The following is a 21,877-nucleotide window of genomic DNA, read 5'->3' as shown; positions in this document are numbered from 1 at the left end:
CGTTTTGAACAAATTTTATTTAAGCCGTGTGCACTGCAAAAGTATAAACTGCAAATTTAATATTTATATGGCCTTCAGCTGTCACTTAAGCAATATTGCCTGAAGATGTTTCAATCAAACCACTTTATAATATTTAAATATTCAGTATTAGTGGGACTCTGCCAAAAGTTTTCCCTTTTTAATATTTCACTGTTTGCTTGTGTACAAACTGAAGGCTGATGGACAGGTACAAAACCAATTTTTTAAAGGTCTAATATTGGCTTTTATCTCAAAGAGGCTCTAATAAAAAGTGGTGGAAATTCCTTTACAATTATGTAAAGCCATGGCTGGACCTCAGATCCAAGATTTAGTGATAATAAGGGAAAATCAGGATGCATTGTGGCTAGGAAGGTGATTTGGGTGTGATGCTGTTTCTGTGCACCTGTATCTTTTGTCCTTGTAGGTGGTAGAGATTGTGATTTTCAGAGGTAGATTACACGTGCTGCCATGGTGTACCAGTAGTCGAGGGAATATATATTGGAAGAATTGCAATTAGTTTTATACTCTAGCACGTATGCAAATGTTCACAAGTTGCCTGTGAATATACATTTTAAAAATCTGTGCAAACCATCGTTCTTCTCTTAAGATTTTCTATCCATTCTTCTCATATCTTGAAGGAACTGACTTAATTGTTGATTATTCCATTTATGTAGGCAATGAATAATACCTTTTTTGATAGTGTGTGTAATCACAGCCATAATTGATCTTGTTGTCCTCTGAGATCCAGTTCTTTTTTTAACTGCTTTCACAGGAGCTGGGCCAGCACTTGTTGCCCATCCCTAGTTGCTCTTGAGAAACTGTCGATGAGCTGCCTTCTTGAACTGCTGCAGTCCATTTGGAGTATAGGTAGACGCTCAATGGCATTAGGGCAGATGTTCAACGATTCTGACCCAGCGACGGTGAAGGAATCGCGATTATAGTCCCAAGTCTATATGGTGAGCCATGAGCATTGTGTAACAATCAGCTTTGATATATTTTTCTGTAAAATGGAACTGTTGAGGTTATTGTCATTTTTAATTATAACCCAAGAAGCAACAGAAAATGAATTTGACAAATGTGTCCTGTAATTGCCAAACTCTATGATGATCAGGTTTTTAAAAAAAATAACCTATTTTATGATATGAAATCATAACATACCTGTCTGAGATATTTCCCAACCACAGTGACTACTGTAGAACTCCACTTATTCATAAGAATAATACACAAAATACATTCAAAAACAAGGCAAGTTTGAGCAGAGCTTTTTTGTCATATCTAATGAAAGGACCTTTACAAGAAGCATTAACCTGTCTATTTCCAATTGCTGATGGGCTTGCATGTTTCCAGCTGTTTGTATTTTTAATTACTATTTTGATCATTCCATTTGTTTTTTGTCTTTATGCAAATATATAACCTGGTACTTCATTTAAATCCCAACAGTTATCTTGGTGGCTAGTTGTTCAGAATATTTCTGTATCAGTTAAACTCTACGAGGCATTTTTATTTTTAATTTTTATAGAACATAGAACATTACAGCACAGTACAGGCCCTTCGGCCCTCGATGTTGTGCCGACCTGTCATACCGATCTCAAGCCCATCTAACCTACACTATTCCACGTACGTCCATATGCTTATCCAATGACGACTTAAATGTACCTAAAGTTAGCGAATCTACTACTGTTGCAGGCAAAGCGTTCCATTCCCTTACTACTCTGAGTAAAGAAACTACCTCTGACATCAGTCCTATATCTTTTACCCCTCAATTTAAAGCTATGCCCCCTCGTGCTCCCCGTCACCATCCTAGGAAAAAGGCTCTCCCTATCCGCCCTATCTAACCCTCTGATTATTTTATATGCTTCAATTAAGTCACCTCTCAATCTCCTCCTCTCTAATGAAAACAGCCTCAAGTCCCTCAGCCTTTCCTTGTAAGACCTTCCCTCCATACCAGGCAACATCCTAGTAAATCACCTCTGCACCCTTTCCAAAGCTTCCACGTCCTCCTTATAATGCGGTGACCAGAATTGTACACAATACTCCAAGTGCGGCCGCACCAGAGTTTTGTACAGCGTCACCATAACCTCTTGGTTCCGGAACTCAATCCCTCTATTAATAAAAGCTAAAACACTGTATGCCTTCTTAACAGCCCTGTCAACTGGGTGGCAACTTTCAAGGATCTATGTACAAAGACACCGAGATCTCTCTGCTCATCTACACTACTAAGAATCTTACCACTAGCCCTGTACTTTGCATTCCGGTTACTCCTACCAAAGTGCATCACCTCACACTTGTCTGCATTAAACTCCATTTGCCACCTCTCAGCCCAGCTCTGCAGCTTATCTATGTCTCTCTGCAACCGACAGCATCCTCCGTCACTATCCACAACTCCACCGACCTTAGTGTCGTCTGCAAATTTACTAACCCATCCTTCTACGCCCTCATCCAGGTCATTTATAAAAATGACAAACAACAGTGGACCCAACACCGACCCTTGCGGTACACCACTAGTAACTGTCTCCAGGATGAACATTTCCCATCAACTACCACCCTCTGTCTTCTTTCAGCAAGCCAATTTCCGATCCAAACTGCTATATCTTCCACAATCCCATTCCTCCGCATTTTGTATAATAGCCTATTGTGGGGAACCTTATCGAACGCCTTGCTGAAATCAATAATTTCCTTACTTATTCTCAGTCTGAAAAATCAGAGTATATTTTGAGACACAGTACATCAGTATACTTTTTAAAGATGAGCTTGTGATATCATCACTGTATCATAGAATATGATCTAATTGTATAAACACTGCATACTCCACCTTAAGTGGATCACTTGAAGTATGAATTGCTACTAGAAGTATGATGCTCAGCTATAACGTTAGTGTAACACTTATCTGTAACTCTTACGTGTTTGTGATTCAATAATTATACATGAAACCAGTTGAAATAAGCATCTATTGGATCCTTCAAGAGTACACTTCCTTGAGGTTGTACTGGATCTTGGATTTGGATTTCTGCTGCTTTGGACAGTGGATGTTCAGGCCAATTCAGATTGGGTCACTTGGAACATAATAAACTAGTGAGCAAGCAAACTAACGAATACATTTATGCATCATCCAGATAAGTCAATTTCAACTGAGTAACAAAAAAAAAATGCCATGCACGTTCAAAAATACCCAGTTTCTGGACAATTCTGGTTTGTAGACTGCCAATTTTGAGAATAACGACTTGTAATTATTTAAATATAATTGTCTTTGTCAATGAATTGATCAAAGTTGGGAAATGAGAATGTCCCAGATTTACAACTTGAGTGAAAACAGCACATGAATAATTTATTACTTCTGTTTAGATCTACAGAATGGCTGTAAATTGGGAGAGGAGAGTGTGCAATAGGACCTGAATGTTCTTGTGCACCAGTCAGGTAAGCATGCAGGTGCAACAGGCAGTAAAGCAGGCAAATGGTATGTTTGCCTTCATAGCGAGAGGTTGAGTGTAGGAGCAGGGAAGTGTTGTTGCAGTTATACAGGGCCTTGGCAAGACCACACTTAGAATGTTGTGTGCAGTTTTGGTCTCCTTTTCTGAGGAAGTCACTCTTGCTCTCAAGGGACTACAGTGAAGGTTACCAGGCTGATTCCGGGGATGGTGGGACTGACAAGAGGGGAGATTGACTAGATTAGGATTATTTTCGCTGGAATTCAGATGAGCGAGTTTGGGGGGGTGGTGTGGGAGAAGAGATGTCATAGACACTTTTAAAATCTTAATGGGACTGGACAGGGTAGATGCAGGGAGCCTGTTCCTGATGGACGTGTCCAGCACAAGGGTCACAGTCTGAGGATTTGGGATGGACAGAGAATGGAGATGAGGAGATACTTGTTCACCCAAAAGAGTGATGAGCCTGTAGAATTCATTACCACAGGAAGTAGTTGAATGTATTCAAGAGGCAGCCAGATATAGCAGTTGGAGTGAAAGCAGGATTAGACTATTGAGTTGGACAATCAGCCATGAATGTGATGATTAGCAGAACAGGCTCAAAGGGTACAAATGGCCTCCTCCTGTTCCTCTATGTTTCTCATCATACTTTGGAAACAACAGAAGGATTTAAATGGATTTCTCCTATGATAAGATCAGTAGGCTATTGGGACATGGAGTGATCTGTACAAAAATGTATAGAGACTAAGTGTATTGCTAATTTTATTACTCCAAAACAAATTCCCTCTCAACTCACTTGGTGGCAGTCACTTATTATCAATACTACCAGAATTGCTGCGCCATTAAAAAAATCTCAGTAGAGCCGTGGTAACTGTGTAGATGTGACCAATGCTGTGTGAGATTAAAAAGGCAGCATATATTTTATATTAACTAAGTTATAGATCAAATAGCTATTGACAAGCAAAACCTCATAAGAAAGCTCTAAGGGAAAACTCTTTTCAAGCATAAATGGCAATATTTTGAATAAGTACTTTGATTTGTCTACAAGATACATGTAACTCTTGAGAACAAGGTAACACAGAATTTACATCAGAGAAACTGGTCTGTTTATATCACACATCTCCCACATTTCAAACAACATTGACTCCATTATTATGCAGAGATAGTAGGAACTGCTGACGCTGGAGAATCCGAGATAACAAAGGTCGTTTTGTCACCGTTCTAGGTAACATCATCAGTGAGCCTCCGGTGAAGCGCTGGTGTTATGTCCCACTTTCTATTTATTTGTTTAGGGTTCCTTGGGTTGGCGACGTCATTTCCTGTTCTTTTTCTCAGAGGATGGTAGATTGATTTGGAGCCTATGTGTTTGTTGATGGCGTTCCGGTTGGAATGCCATGCCTCTAGGAATTCTCGTGCGTGTCTCTGTTTGGCTTGTCTGAGGGTGGATGTGTTGTCCCAATCAAAGTGGTGTCCTTCCTCATCTGTATGTAAGGATACGAGTGATAGTATGAGCAAACTCAAACAAACAGCTCTGCCAATCATCCAGTCCAAACTTTGGGTCCGCTACTTGGATGACACCTTTGTCATCACTAAACAAAACAAATTAGAGGAAACTTTCAAGACCATCAATAATACCCTTACTGGCATAACATTCACAAAAGAGGAGGAAAACAACAATAAACTGCCATTCCTATTTGTCACAGTAGAGCGAACAGCCAATGGGGAACTTCAAACCAGCGCCTACAGGAAAACAGCACATACGGACCAAATACTGAACTACAGGAGCAACCATCCCAACACCCACAAACGAAGCTGCATTAGAACATTATTTCAACGAGCCACCACACACTGCAGCACAGAGGAACTACGGAGAGCAGAAGAAAATCACCTATACAGCATATTCAAAAAGAACGGGTACCCACTGAACACAGTCCGTCGATTTCTCAGCAACAAACCCAAACAAACAGACAAAACGTGCCCAGAAACCATAACCACTCTGCCCTACATCGAAGGCATTTCAAAAATGACTGCCAGACTACTCAGACCTCTTGGCATCACAGTAGCCCACAAACCCACCAACACACTAAAACAGCAGGTAATGAATCTTAAAAGACCCTATACAGACAACAAGCAAAACGAACGTCATTTACAAAATACCTTGCAAGAACTGTGACAAACACTACATTGGACAAACAGGCAGAAAGCTAGCCACCAGGATACACGAACATCAACTAGCCACAAAACGACATGATCCACTATCACTCGTATCCTTACATACAGATGAGGAAGGACACCACTTTGATTGGGACAACACATCCATCCTAGGACAAGCCCAACAGAGACACGCACGAGAATTCCGAGAAGCATGGCATTCCAACCGGAACTCCATCAACAAACACATTGATTTGGAGCCAATCGACCATCCTCTGAGAAAAAGAACAGGAAATGACATCACCAATGCAGGAAATGACATCACCAACCCAAGGAACCGTAACCAGATAACTAGAAAGCGGGACACAACACCAGCGCTTCGTTGGAGGCTCACTGTTGTTACCTAGAATGGTGACGAAACATCTGGGAACAAACCTTCAAGCTCAGTGAACCAGCTTACGTCTGGAACAAAATAAAGACCCACTCTCTTGTGGACCGAGAGGAGGAGAGTGCTGTCTTGGAGGTGAAAGGAAGACGGTCGGGTTGGCTGTGCACCCTTGCGACCGGTGGATCTTAATACTGGCTTCGGCCTAACGCTGGTTCAGGGGAGCAGCCAACATGCAACGATGGCTGCGGCAAGTGCTCGTGCCCCAGGTCAGGGGGTCTGGAACATCATCCGTGTTTCCGTAAAGAAGGTGGATGAAGGTGCACCTGTGGACCGCACCTTCTTCGTGAAGAGGGTCCTGTTGGACTGTTGTGGGTTCGCTGCTGTGGACATTTACTGCCTGCAGGATTTCCCCGGAGGAGGTTTTTACGACGTGACCTTCAGGAGTGCCAAGCTTTGCAAGCGCTTCCTGGAGGTTTTCAAGGAGAAAGGAGGTGAGGGCCCCCTCTCTGTATTGACCGCTGTCCCGCTGTTTGTGATGCCAGCGCAGAGGAGCTGTATGGTGACTGTACACATGTACAAGCCGCATGTGCCATCAGTTGATGTCCTGACCTTCCTCGGAAGGTACGTGAAGGTGGAAGGGGATCTAACTGACATCATGGACCCCTTTGGCATCTGGACCAGTAAGAGGCAGGTCAAGGTGACGCTGTGGATGGGCGCGGACGGGAATGTCGTACACCCACCGTCCAGCTTCGCGATTGGCGGGAGCAGGGGCTACCTGACCTATGCAGGGCAACCTAAAGTCTGCCATGCCTGTGGCAGGTCAGGTCACGTGGCAGCCGACTGCAAAGCCACCGTCTGCAGGGAGGAGGGACACCTTGCAAAGGATTACCCACAAGAGAAAAGCTGCAACCTTTGCGGGGAAGCTGGCCACCTCTATAGGGCATGCCCGCGGCGGGGGACCACCTACGCCCAGGTCGCCGGCAGGGGCAATGTGGGGCCAGCCCCCCCGGAGGAGAGGAAGGCACCAGGACCCAGCAAGGACCCCACTAATGTGCAGGAGGGCCAGGCCGTGCAGGAGGGCCCAGCCCCGCAGGATGGGCCCGAGGCCGGCAAAGCGCCCCTGCAAGCTCCGCTCCCCCCTGACAACCCGGAGTCTATGGAGGCGGCGACAGGCGACCCAGGGGAGTGGACGACGGTCTGGAAAGCGAGGAGGAAGGTGTGTCGACGGGCCCAGGAATCGCAACCATCAGGCGGGAAGAGGCAGCTACAGGGGGGCTATAAGAGCTCCTCTGACGAGGGGGATTCAGAGAGGGCCTGCCCGAAGCAGAAGTTAAAGATCTCGAGGGAGAAGGAAAGCAGCACCACGCTTCCAGGTGACGGGAGGCGTCCTGAGGCTCCCTCCGACACCCAGTCAAGTGCCGCTGGGGCACTGGAGGGCCCCCCGGAACTTCCAGGCGGGAAGGAGGAAACAGCGCATCCCCAGCCTGACCCGGAGCCGGACCCTCCTGCCTCCGCACCCCCGATGGGGAGATGCCACCTGGAAGGCAGCACGGACGGTTTCCTGAGCCCGGAGAGCATCCAGCAGTTAGCCCGGGCAATGGGCATGAAGGGACAGATGGAGGGGCTGGACCTTGGACTTGGGGACGGTACTGCGGTCACTGCCCACAATGGGGGTACGAGTTGTGAGCATTAATGTGCGCAGTGTCAAGTCCACCGCAAGATGTGTATCCATGTTGGCCTACCTAACCACCATCAAGACGGACCTCCTGTTTCTGCAGGAGTGCGGGATACCGCACCTCGGCAGGTACGGGAAATGGCCTGGACCTGTGGGCCTTCGATCTGGTCGGGGAGGGGGTAACGACTGTCGCTCCTCGGGCCTGGCTATTCTGCTGCGGGGGCGCGACTTCACCATCTCTCAAGTTCAGGAGGTGGTGGGGGGGGCGCCTCCTAGTGGCTGACGTCACCTACAGGAACGCTCCCCTGAGGCTGATCAACGTGTACGCCCCAGCGGTACGGAATGAGCGGTTGGCCCTCCTGCAGCGGCTTCCACCCCTGCTGGCTACGTCCAGGCCGGTCATCCTAGGCAGAGACTTCAACTGCATCATCGATGCAGATGGAAGATCCGGTGTGGGGACAGCGAGTGGGGGGAGTCAACTGGACGTCACGTCCAGATTCCTGATGGGCACGGTGAAGGACGCCAAGCTGCTTGACGTCTTCAGCACCCCTGCAGACGGAGCACAGCAGAGGTACACCTGGTCGCGGCCAGACGGCTCTATTTGCTCAAGGATAGACTTCCTGTTTGTGTCACGGGCGTTCTTAGTCTGGTCCACCGGCATCGAGCCGGTGTTCTTCTCTGACCACTGCCTCCTGCTGGCCGAGTGTCACTTACAGGACGACCAGCCGGCCGGCAAGGGGACGTGGAAGCTCAACACGACTCTGTTGACCCCAGAGAACGTCGAGGAGCTTCAGAGGGAGTACGCCGGTTGGAGAGCCGTGAGACCCCTCTTTGAGTCTCCGGGCGACTGGTGGGAGACGGTGAAGGAGAACATCAAGAGGTTCTTTGTCCTCAAGGGTGTTCGTAAGGCAAGAGAGAGGCGGGGAAAGCTGTCGTGACTCCAGAAAAGGGTGCAGAACCTGCTCCTTCTGCAGTTGATGGGGGTCGATGTCACGGAGGACCTCCGCGAGGTGAGGGGCCAGCAAGCCTCGCTGTTCGCCGCGGAGGCGTCCAGGATAATCTTCCGGTCCAGGATCCGCTCCGTGGAGCAGGACGAGATGTGCTTGCGTTTCTTCTTTCAGAAGGTGCACAAAGAGAGCTCTGTGCTTAGCCGGCTGAAGGAGGACGACGGTTCGGTGACATTGTCTCAGCCCAACATTCTGAGGATCAGCAGATCCTTCTATGCCGGACTGTACGACACGAAGCCCACGGACAGCACGGCCTCCGAGTCGTTCCTGTCGTCTATCATGGAGGTCTTAGTTGACGGCATGAGGGAGTGGCTGGACCAGCTGATATCCCTGGATGAGCTGACCAGAGCCCTCAAGTCCTTGGAGAGGAATAGGACTCCCGGAAGCGATGGCTTACTGGTCGAGCTGTATTCCACTCTGTGGGACCTGGTCGGCCAGGACCTGCTGGAGGTGTACGACAGTGCGTTTCGGGCAGGGGAAATGTGCAAGTCCATGAGGAAGGGCATCATCACCCTCATTTACAAGAGGAAGGGGGAGAGCGAAGAAATTAATAAATGGAGTCCCATTTCACTGTTGAATGTGGACTACAAAATCCTGGCCAAGGTCATCGCCAACCGGGTCAGGTCTGTCCTGGAGTCGGTGATTCACCCTGACCAAACCTGTGCTGTGCCAGGCAGGAAGATCGCTGAGAGCCTCGCGCTCATCAGGGATACGATCGCCCACGTACAGGACAGGCGGGTGGACACCTGCCTCGTCAGCCTGGACCAGGAGAAGGCCTTCGACAGGGTCTCTCATGCTTACACGAGGGACGTCCTCTCCAAATTGGGGTTCGGGGAGGGCATCCGCAATTGGATCCGGCTGCTCTACGCCAACATCGTTAGTGCAGTCTCGATCAACGGGTGGGAATCGGACGGTTTTCCTGTTAGATCTGGAGTCAGGCAGGGCTGCCCGCTCTCTCCTGCCTTGGTCGTGTGCTGTGTGGAGCCCTTCGCCGCATCCATCAGGAAGGACGTGAGCTTGAAGGGCGTGACTATCCCAGGCAGCGGAGGCCTTCAGGTCAAGACCTCCCTGTACATGGACGATGTCGCCATCTTCTGCACCGATCGTCGGTCAGTGAGTAGACTATTGGACATCTGCAGCCAGTTTGAACTGGCCTCGGGTGCCAAAGTCAGTAGGGGTAAGAGCGAGGTCATGTTCTTCGGGAACTGGGATGTCCGCTCCTTCATCCTCTTCACCGTCAGGACAGACTACCTGAAGGTGCTGGGTGTTTGGTTTGGTGGAGCTGGGGCGTGCACTAAGACTTGGGAGGAGCGTATCACCAAATTGAAGCAGAAGCTGGGCAGGTGGACGCCCCGGTCCCCCTCCATCGTGGGTAAGAACCTGGTTGTCAGGTGCGAGGGGCTTTCGGTACTGTTGTATGTGGCGCAGGCCTGGCTATTCCCTGGACATGCGCCGCTGCGGTCACCCGGGCCATCTTCCACTTCATTTGGGGGTCGAGGATGGACCGGGTCCGCAGGGACACCATGTACAAAGACCTGGGAAATGGGGGAAAGGGCGTACCGAACGCCACCCTCGTCCTGACGGCTACCTTTGTGTGCGGCTGCATCAAGCTGTGCGTAGATCCTCAGTACGCAAGCACCAAGTGTCACTACTTACTGAGGTTCTACCTGTCCCCGGTGTTGCGAAGGATGGGCCTGGCTTCGTTGCTGCGGAACGCTCCGAGTAGTTGGACCGTTCCGTACCACCTGTCCTTCGTGGAGAAATTTTTGAAAGGAAACACTGTTGACCACAAGGCCGTCAGGCAGTGGTCAGCACGTAGTATCCTCGAGACGCTTCGGGAAAAGGAGAGGGTGGATCCCGTCATGTGGTTCCCCACGCAGACTGCCAAAGTGATTTGGCAGAATGCCTCATCGCCAGAACTTTCAAACAAGCACAAGGACATTGTTTGGCTGGCGGTGAGAGGGGCTCTGCCAGTGAGATCCTTTATGCACGCCCGGAATCTCGGCACCACCGCACGCTGCCCTCGAGGTGGCTGCGAGGGGACGAGACTGTCGATCACCTCCTTCTGGAGTGTTCCTATGCGCAGGAGGTCTGGAGGGGGATGCAGTGATATTTGTCGAGGTTCATCCCGAGCAGCTCCGTGACGCGGGACTCCGTGCTCTACGGGCTGTTTCCGGGGACGCACACCGAGACCAACGTCAACTGTGCCTGGAGGACCATCAATGCGGTGAAAGACGCTGTTTGGTCTACACGCGACTTGCTGGTCTGCCAGCTGAAAGAACTGACCCCGACCGAATGTTGCAGACTGGCGCACTCCAATGTCCAGGACTACGTGCTGAGGGACGCGCTAATGCTTGGGGCAGCCGCCGCCAAGGCGCGATGGGGAAAGACCACGGTATGAAACCCTTCGTCCAGAATAGAAAAAAGGGCCCTATCCTGTACTTGGGCCCAGTTGGCGCCTTCCCCAACTTGTCAGGGGCCAACTGGTACTGTGCAGGGTGACAACTGCCGGGGTATTTTCTTTGCTTTGTTTTTTTTCTTCTTTGTTTGTTTTTTTCCTTTAGTTGATGTACGCACCCCCGGGTAACCCGGAGCGGCTTGCATGACTGGGTAGGTGTATGAATATGTTTTATTTTTGTACATCTTATGACTAAAATATATTTTTTCAAATAAAAAAAAGTGACGAAACGTCTGAAAATGAACCTTCCAGCTCAGTGAGCAAACTCACATCGTAACCTTAACCTGAGCTACAAATCTTTTCAAAATTCGCTTTTATGTTTTAACTTTAAATTCATTGATAGTCTATGACCATTAATAGAGAGCTGTCACAACCAACATTTTCATTTGGAATAATTGTTATGTGAATTGCTGAAGGTTTACGTTATTGGTGCAAAAATACACTTGTAAATTCTACCACAAAAACAGCGAGGAGGAAGTGTGGAACAGAACAGAAACTGCTCCAGGCTCTGCCAGGGTACTTTGTTGAGAAAAGCTGTGTCTATATGTTGCATTCCTAACAAGAATAGTGTGGCTCCTTCACTTTTATCATAGAATCCCCACAGTGTGGGAACAGGCCATTCGGCCCAACAAGTCCACACCGCCTCTCCGAAGAACATCCCACCCAGACCCATTTCCTTACCCCTGATTTCCCATGTCTAACTCACCTAACCTAAAGATCCTTGGGTACTATGGACAATTTAGCCTGGCCAATCCACCTAGCCTGCACATCTTTGGGCTATGGGAGGAAACCTGAACACCCAGACGAAACCACGCAGACAGGGGGAGAATGTGCAGATTTCACACAGACAGTCACCTGAGGCTGGAATCGAACCCGGGTCCCAAGCTCTGTGAAGCAAGAGGCAGCAGTGCTAACCACTGAACCACGTGCTGCCACAAAGCATTTACTTTGTTTGCATTTCTTACTATAACAGGCAGTCAGTATGTTTTGTGACTGTACAAAATTCACGTGTGTGTGTGTGTCTGTGTGTGTTTGTGTGTGTGTGAGAGAGAGAGATGCAGACAAAAATGAAGAACCATTTCAATTTGGGGATTACAGTAATTATTTAATTATAAGCAGGTGTTATGTCAGTTTGAATTAAATTCAACAGAGATGTGAAGTGCTGACAGTGATCTTTGTTTATGTTGTCCAATGGAGGGTTAAAATGGCAAATATTCTTAAGAATTTGATTTTTAACATTATGTTAGAGTTAGACCAAAACAACGTTTATGTCAACTGCCTTGGGGATTGTTAGCTCATTTGGCTGGATAACAAGGTATAGAACTGGATTAACACAGCAGGCCAAGCACCATCTTAGGAGCAGGAAAGCTGACGTTTTGAGCCTAGACCCTTCATCAGAAATGCGGGAGGGAAAGAGGGTTCTGAAATAAATAGGAAGAGAGGGGGAGGTGGATCGAAGATGGATAAAAGGAGAAGATAGTTGGAGAGGAGACAGACAAGTCTAAGAGGTGGGGATGGAGCCAGTAAAGGTGAGTGTAGGTGGGGAAGTAGGGAGGAGATAGGTCAGTCCAGGGAGGACAGCAGGTCGGGGGGGGGGGGGGGCGGGATGAGGTTAGTAGGTAGGAAATGGGGGTGCGGCTTGAGATGGGAGGAGGGGATAGTTGCGAGGAAGAACAGGTTAGGGAGGCGGGGACGAGCTGGGCTGGTTTTGGTATGCAGTAGGGGGAGCGGAGATTTTGAAGCTTGTGAAGTCCACATTGATACCATTGGGCTGCAGCATTCCCAAATGGAATGTGAGTTGCTGTTCCTGCAACCTTCGGGTGGCATCGTTGTGGCACTGCAGGAGGCCCAGGATGGACGTGTCATCTGAAGAATGGGAGCGGTTCATGACTTTATTGCAAACCGAGCGTAGGTGTTCTGCAGAGCGGTCCCCAAGCCTCCACTTGGTTTCCCTGATGTAGAGGAGGCCACAACGGGTACAGCGGATGTAGTATACCACATTGGCAGATGTGCAGGTGAACATCTTCTTGATGTGGAAAGTCTTCTTGGGGCCTGGGATGGGGGTGAGGGACGAGGTGTGGGGACAGGTGTAGCACTTCCTGCAGTTGCAGGGCAAAGTGCCGGATGTGGTGGGGCTGGAGGAGAGTGTGGAGCAGACAAGGGAGTACGGGAGAGAGTGGTCTCTCTGGAAAGCACATAAGGGTGGGGAGGGAAAAATGTCTTTGGTGGTGGGGTTGGATTGCAGATAGCGGAAGAGTCGGAGGATGATGTGCTGGATCCTGAGGTTGGTGGGGTGGTATGTGAGGATTGAGGGGATTCTTCTTTGGTTGTTATTGTGGGGACAGGGTGTGAAGGATGCGTTGTGGGAATTGTCTGCTCCACATTACCCTCCAACCCCACCACACCTGGCATTTTTCCCTGCAACTGCAGGAAGTGCTACACCTGCCTCCACACCACCTCCCTCACCCCCATCCCAGGCCCCAAGAAGACGTCCCACATAAAGCAGATGTTCACCTGCGCAACCTTCAAAATCTCCCCTCCCCTACCACATCCCAAAACCAGCCCAGCTCATCCCTGCCTCCCTATTTCTTCAATTCACCTATCCACTCCTCCCACCTCAAGCCGCACCTCCATTTCCTACCAAGTAACCTCATCCCGCCCCCCTGACCTGCCGTCCTCCCTGGACTGACCTATCTCCTCCCTACCTCCTCACCTACACTCACCTCTACAGGCTCCATCCCCACCCCTTTAACTTGTCTGTCTCCTCTCCACCTACCTTCTCCTCCATCCATCTTTGATCTGCATCCCCCTCTCTCCCTATTTTTTCTCAAACCCCTTCCCCTCCCCCATTTCTGATGAAGGCTCGAGGCCTGAAACGTCAGCTTTCCTGCTCCTAAGATGCTGCTTGGCCTGCTGTGTTCATCCAGCTCTACACCTTGTTATCTCGGATTCTCCAGCATCTGCAGTTCCTATTACGTCAGTTGGCTGGATGATGGGTTTGCAAAGCAGAGTAACTTCCAGCAGTGTGGGTTCACTTCCTGCACTGGCTGAGGTTACCATGAAGATCCCACCTTCTCAACCCCGCCCCTTGCCTGTGGTATGTTGACCTTCAGGTTAAACCATCACTAGTTGTCTCTTCAAATTAGAGACCAACCCTGCGATTTGGTAGAATTATTAAAACCTTCCCTTTTGGTTGTTGAGAATGTCACTTCTTTGGTTTTCTGTTAATTTCAGAAGCAGTTTCACTATCTGAGAGGTTTTTTCCTGTGGGTGGTGGGGTAAGAAGGAAAGAGTGGAAGTGCAGTAGCCAGCAGCTTACATCCTAGCATTGTAGTTTTGTGTATCAAGCTGTTGTTTGCTTCAGAATGTAGGCGGTTTGCACTACCATTGACGACCCACCTTCATCTTCTAGGTAAGTGTTCAGAAGTAAACTTTCACAAAGCTGAGCTGATATTTTTATGATCCCTGGATTTTGCTTCTACAATCCAAACTGATTCTGCTCAGCATGGTCGTATTCTGCTCTTAATGTACCCTATAGATAGGCAACAATGGTATTTGTTAGACTTTTTAGTCATAACTGTCTAATGCCTTGCAGACCTTAAACGGAAGTCAGTGCAGGTCCTTTTAAAGATTTAATTTGTGCAGTGTTAATTGTTTATGATTGGTACTCTACTCTCATTTCAAGTTTCGTAATACTCTACTATCAAGGTGCTTCTGGAAGGTGAAATGGCGTAAATTGCAACTTGTTTCGAATCAGACACTACATTGTGTTAAATGTAAATTGTGTTCAAAACTGGTAGTGTGGTTTTGGTGACAGGAATATGTTACTTTTGTTTCCGGGGTGGAGGCGGCTCACTTAAGTCAGCTTGACTTGATGGCCGGCTTGCAATGTAGGCCAATGTCACCAGTTTGGACCCAGTTCCTGCACTGGCTGATATTACCATGAAGAGCTCCTCTTTTCAACTTGTTCCCCCATCTGAGATGTGGTGACCCTCAGGCTAAACCACCACCAGTCGCTTCTGTACTAAGCAAACAGTCCTATGATCTTGTATAACAATGGCAATTTTTCCTACCAGTTTACTGCAATATAAATTAGTCAATCTCTTTTCTAATGATATTAATCTGTTCTTAAGTGCTGAAAGTAGAATTGTGAAAATCAAATCTACTTCTGTTGTCTCTCCAACATGCCGTATGATGGTTTGCAGCATATGAATTTTGTCATCGAATTAGCTTACATTCAGAAATATTGTAGACAACCAGTAACTGCTTACTTGTTATACAGAGTTGCAGAAGATATTCCTTTCTTATTCAGACACAAGCTTTGAACTGCTTCCCTTTGGAATTGATGCTGTTCATTGAATAACATGAGCATGTGGGAGATGAATTGACTTACTTCACCTTTATCGGAAGTTAGATTGCATCAGTTCTGGGCAGCACGTTTCATTAAAAAAGGTATTAGAGTGAGTACAGAAAAGATTCATGAACGGTTCCAAAGATGAGGACCTTCAGTTGCAGAGATTGGAAAAGTTGGGATTGTTTTCACAGAAGGTTAGCAGGGTATTTGATAGAAGTACTCAAAATCACGAGAGGTCTGGTCATTGTAAATCAGGAGAAAATGTTTCCACTGATGGTAGGATCAAAGCAAAGAGAACATTTACTTAAGGTAAATGGAAACAATGCAGCCATGAGCCACATTTTCACATAACAAATTGTTAAAGGTCTGGAATGCAATGCCTGAAAATGTTGTTGAGATAAATTCATTCAAGGCATTCAAATGAGAATTAGGTTATTATCTGTGAAGGAAAAATGTGCAGGGTTATGGTAGAGATGGGGGAAATGGCACTGGGTGTATTTCTCATTTGGAGAGCTGCTGCAGAGATGGTGGCCCCAAATGGTGGCCTCCGATGATTTAAAATTCCAGGGATTCGTAAGTGAAAATGAGAGACTGACATCTAAGGCAGCAGGTCTCAACTTTAGCATCATGTTTGATGAATCTCATGAAAATGTTGAACAATATTAGCTAAATCTATTTGCTCAAATCAAATGTTTTCCATAAAACTCAGTGCTGCACTTGATGCACCTTGTTGGTACACTGTGTGGATACTTGCACTGAATAATAGAACATATCCAATCTGCATGCCCATTGGTAGCTTTTCTTATCCACATCAGACTTGATCAGATGATACAAGTTGATTTTGTTTTTAAATCTTCCAGTTTTAGTCCAGTACCCTTTAAATAATACCAACTGCCAGGCTGTGACGATTGATGTGAAAAGCTGAAGCATTTTTCCTTATTCTTGCTCTTATCATGAGAAATTGTTCAATGTAGATTGATCATAATGGCAATGAGTTTGCTCAAATGGCAATACTACCCAACTTATGTGGCTTCAAGAATCATCGTTCTGTCTGGAAAATGTCTTTCTTTCTGTTATTTATATTTCATCAGCAGTTGTGTGGGATGCTGGAACTTTAGTGGAAAAACACTTTATAAACCACAAGTAGTGAGTGTTTTTTCCCTTGTGTACTAACACAAAATTGCTGTGGAAAGTTTTGTATTTGCATCCTGGCTTTGTTTTGATCAGTGTTAGACCCTTTCAGTTGGTAATTGATTAAAATTTTGAGAAGATCAGAATGAGGGCCATTCAGAATTTTTCAGTTGTTACACTCTTGAAAATCAGATGATTGTGGTTGACTGCCTTTGTTTTAATGACTGGCACAGATCTCATTGGTGATATTGTTGTTTGAAAGAATCGTGGCGTCTAACAAGTCTGATGGTATTAAATTAATTGGTAGCTAACCTTGGGGCACTTTGCTCTTGTGGTTTGTGGCTCATTAATGGCACAAAACTCTCATTATGCACTTTTTAAAAAAAATTTGAAATCAGAACTTGCACCTAAAAATGTGCATTTACTCATGGAAAGCTGAAAAGTGTTACTCTACTGTTAAACTTCATCGCTTATTGAGAATTTTGATGTTAAATTTGCTGGGAGCTCTATGGATACTCCATAGCTTAGATAAGAACTGAAATTAATTTTATCTTCACAGGCAAATTCTGTATCTTATGTGTATTTATTGATATAGAATTTCGTTAAGTGGCTGATAACTGCTGAAGACAGTGATCATTTAACTTATTATTTTGCACATCATCGATTTAATGAATGAATCCTAACAAATGTTGAAGAAGTTAGTTGCAAACATCTTGACAGAAGGACAAAAGAGACCATATTAATTTTGAGTTTTTTCCCCTCTTCCTGATACATATAAGCAGTGTGGTTTCCTGGGGAAACAATGACAATTCGAAGTCTGCTGTGGTAATGCAGAAGGAACTTTGGTGTTGAACCTAGACTTTTGCTTTTCTTCCTTCTCCTTTCTCCTGTTTCTCACTCCCTCAGAGAAGGGAGTATCCTAGGTTAGGTTTGGAAACAATAAGAATAGTTGCCCAAAACTAGGTTTGTTATAATTCACAGATAATAGGAGCTGCACATGCTGGAGAATCTGAGATAACAAGGTGTAGAGCTGGATGAACACAGCAGGCCAAGCAGCACCAGAGGAGGAGGAAAGCTGACGTTTCGGGCCTAGACCCTACATCAGGAATGGGGGAGGGGAAGGGGGTTCTGAAATAAATAGGGAGCGAGGGGGAGGCGGATCGAAGATGGATAGAGGAAAAGGTAGGTGGAGAGGAGACAGACATGTCAAAGAGACGGGGATGGAGCCAGTAAGGGTGAGTGTAGGTGGGGAGGTAGGGAGGCGATTGGTCAGACGGACATGTCATGGGGGCGGGATGAGGTTAGTAGGTAGCAAATGAAGGTGCGGCTTGAGTTGGGAGGAGGGGATAAGTGAGAGGAGGAACAGGTTAGGGAGGCGGGGACGAGCTTGCCTGGTTTTGGGTTGCGGTAGGGGGAGCGGAGATTTTGAAGCTTGTGAAGTCCACGTTGATACCATTGGGCTGCAGGGTTCCCAAGCGGAATAAGAGTTGCTGCTCCTGCAACTGTCGGGTAGCATCATAGTGGCTCTGCAGGAGGACATATCGTCTGAGGAATGGGCGAGGGAGTTGAAATGGTTCGCGACTGGGAGGTGCAGTTTATTGCAACCCGAGCATAGATATTCTGCAGAGCGGTCCCCAAGACTCTGCTTGGTTTCCCCAATGTAGAGCAGGCCATAATGGGTACAGCGGATGCAGTATACCACATTAGCAGATGTGCAAGTGAACCTCTGCTTGATGTGGAAAGTCATCTTGGGGCCTGAGATGGGGGTGAGGGACGAGGTGTGGGGGCAGGTGTGGTGGTGCTGGAGGGGAGTGTGGAGCGGACAAGGGAGTCACTGAGAGAGTGGTCACTCCAGAAAGTGTACAAAGGTGGGGAGGGAAAAATGTCTTTGGTGGTGGGGTCGTATTGCAGATGGCGGAAGTATCGGAGGGTGATGCTTTGGATCCAGAGTTTGTTGGGGTAGTATGTGAGGACGAGAGGGATTTGGCACAAGCTTCAAAATCTCCCCTCCCCCTACTGCAATCCAAAACCAACCTAGCTCGCCCTCGCCTCCCTAACCTGTTGCTCCTCTCACCTAGCCCCTCCTCCCACCTCAAGTCGCACCCCCATTTTCTACCTACTAATCTCATCCTGCTCCCTTGACCTGCCCGCCCTCTCTGGACTGACCTACTCCCTAACTCCCTACCTACCCTCACCTCTACTGGCTCCACCCTTGCCTCTTTGACCTGTCTGTCTCCTCTCCGCCCATCTTCTCCTCTATCCATCTTCGATCCGCCTCCCCCTCGCTCCCTATTTATTTCAGAACCCCCTTCCCCTGCCCCATTTATAATGAAGGGCCTTGGCCCAAAACTTCAGCTTTCCTGCTCCTAAGATGGTGCTTGGCCTGATATTACAAGCCCGTCTTGTAATATCTTGTAATAATTCACCACTGCTTGCAGTGCTGAAATACAGTGCTCTTTGAATCACTGATCAAATCATGGCATTGTGTATTTAGCCATGACACATGAACTGCAGTGGTTATGAAGGCAGCTCGTCACCACTTTCTCCTGGGCAACTATAGACGGGCAATAAATTTTGGTTCAACCAGCAATGCCCGTGTCCCATGTCTGAATTTTAAAAAAATTCTTCTTGCTTCACTTTCTTACTGTTGTTTTTCCCCAAAATTCAAGATACAGTGTGATCCTAGTAATAGGTTAGTGTTTGAGCATTCTATTATTCGGTTGTAGTTTGATATTTCATCACTTTACAATTAGCTTGATTGGACTATGTGGGGAACTCAAGGCAGAAGCCCATACACTGCAAAATGGAATTGTTGGGGGAGGTAAGAGAGAGAAAGGGCCTCAGATTTTTGGGAAGTTTTCTAAATAGGTTTATGAAACTACTCTACATTAAATGTTTATTATGAATGCAAACTTTGAGGAATTCTGGAAAATTGCTTGGGACTGTAATGAGGCATGCCAAAACATGGACCTTTCAAGGTTTGACTTTCTTCTTGACAGAAAAATGAGTTGTGGAGATGTGAAATGAAGGCAAAAAAATTTTGCTGCTCAGAATAGACAGAACAAGTCTTGCTTCCAGTTTTGCCAAACTATTCAAACATAGCTGTTTAAATTTTAACTGTAAGTTTTAATACCCAGAACTCGTCAACCATATCCATCTGTCATTATTGCAGGTAGATGCTGCATCTACTGACAATATGTCGGCTCAGATCTCCAGGTTTCCGGATGGTTGGAGTTTGAATGTCTCATAGAATTAGGCTATAGACATCTTCGAAGTCCCAATGCACAAATTTGTTGGAATTTGCCCAGGAAGTTTGAACGTCCACTAAACAACTGTCCTGCTTTCTAGGACCGTCCCAAAGAAATCTTTGAAACTATTGCAAGTTTGTGATACTGACACAGGATCAGAACCTTGGGATGGTTCCAATATCCTTATCTAGATAGTTACTCTGGAAATGGGTATATTTATAAATCTTGGCCTAACTGCTAGTAAATTGCAAAACTGACTCCCCCAGCGCACTCAACAATCCCCCTGACTACTTCTTAGACTAATCTTTCTCCAGCTGCACTGAAATAGGGTTTCTGATTTGATCTGAAGACCTGGACGGTCATGTTTACTTTTGAAAATAGAAGTGCTGATCCTTTCAACTTGTCTGAGCTTGCCTTGTAAATGTTCAGTCAAATGACTCAAAACCTGCACTGGATTATGACTTATTTCAGTGCTGCAGACTTTAATGAATGAGTTTCACTCTGTTCTGAAACCTGAATGTCATAATTGTAACTTGAATTCCTTCACACAGTGTCTAAGCCGCAGTTTTCAGACTATCTCCTTCCTGCCTGTGCATTTATAGTGACTTATGTTAGTGAAATTAAACATACATGCAAATAGGCCGGCCCATGTTGGTGCAAATCTTCGACCATCTGTCATTGACTCGGAGGTCAAGAGACTGGGGGTGGGGGGGGTGGTGCAGGAAGGAGAGGGGGAGAGAGAGAGAGACTACATGTACTGACATAAGGTAGTGGCAATGTTGCTCAACAGTTATTAAGATATGACTGGTAAATGAAAAAAAACAAATTTTTTTGCCACATCCGTTTTATTTCTGCTGTCAGACGTGATGAACCTTAAACAAAGTTTATCTTATTTCTCCAGATTCTAGTACCTTCCAATATTCTGTTTGGTGCAGCTGATCTATCCACAACCTCTGCAGAGTGCTTTTAGTAGGTAACATTTTTGGAAGGTGACATATCTTTATGTTTCTGTCTTAAAAGCACTGCAGAAATACTTAGATTTATAAATTCATTATTAAGATTGTTGTTTGGCTACATCTTTGTTTAATTATAGAAATGATATTGCATGTAGACTGTGTACTTAATCCTAGCTTTGCACAACTGACAGTAGGATGGTGGCACTAGTTTAGCAAATCATTTGACCAACAAGTCTGAGCTTACTCTTTGTAAGACCGTATGACATAAGAGCAGAAGCAGGCCATTCAGCCCATTGTGCCTGCTCCTCTATTCAGTGAGATCATAGCTGATCTGATGATCTTAAACTCCACTTTCCTGCTTTTTTTCCAAGTTCTTGATCAAAAATGGGAATATGTAGTATAAAAACATCCATGCACATAACGATCAAGTGGTTTCTATGACATTATTCTCTATATTGACTATAATCTCTACAGTACTCAATCAATAGCTTAAGCTAACAGAGAATTGTTCTGTTTAATTCTCTGCTACCTATGAAAAGTATTAAATGTTATATTTTTGACTTTATTTGGGTAAAAGTTGCTGACTTGAATGTGGAATCTAATCGAGGTACTTTAAATTGAATATGTATTAAATGGTGTTTTTCTTGGGTTAATGACATGCAGATATTCACTTTCATTTATATTTTAAAAGTTATTCACCAAACACCATAATATCAATTTTCACACCAATTTATCAGAAAATATATTTTTGAGCAATAACTACCCTGATCATACTCACTACAGCTAAGATTGAAAAGGAGTGCCGTTTCTTTTTCTTCACCTATGATGGATAGCATCAGGAAAATGTTGATAAGACAGAGAAGTTGAAGTCAAATCCACTATGGTATTTATGAAGTAGAATTCTATAAATGTGGTTAATTTGGGATATTACCAAGGGTGAAAATGGTCATGAAGTAGTCTTCTAATATCCTTCAGGAAAGAAAACCTGCTGATACTGCATATTCCATTCCCCTTAAAGTAATGGTTAAATTCTAATTGCCTTTCCTATTAGCTACTGAACTGGTATGCT

At 46.1% G+C, this 21,877-nt stretch overlaps 1 protein-coding gene across 1 annotated transcript in view; it reads left to right on the top strand.

Moving 5' to 3' along the window:
• The first annotated feature begins 896 nt into the window (after window positions 1–896).
• Window positions 897–21,877, top strand: part of LOC125467230 (CTD small phosphatase-like protein 2) — a 65,991-nt gene continuing 45,010 nt past the window's right edge. Inside the window, exon 1 of the mRNA XM_059639164.1 lies at window positions 897–974. The gene's annotated coding sequence lies outside the window, so the exon portion shown is untranslated. The remainder of the gene's footprint in view (window positions 975–21,877) is intronic.

Source organism: Stegostoma tigrinum, chromosome 33 (assembly GCF_030684315.1).
Source record: "Stegostoma tigrinum isolate sSteTig4 chromosome 33, sSteTig4.hap1, whole genome shotgun sequence".
NCBI classification, from domain to species: domain Eukaryota; kingdom Metazoa; phylum Chordata; class Chondrichthyes; order Orectolobiformes; family Stegostomatidae; genus Stegostoma; species Stegostoma tigrinum.
The sequence above is the reverse complement of the archived record's forward strand: the minus strand, read 5'-3'. Positions and strand labels throughout refer to the sequence as shown.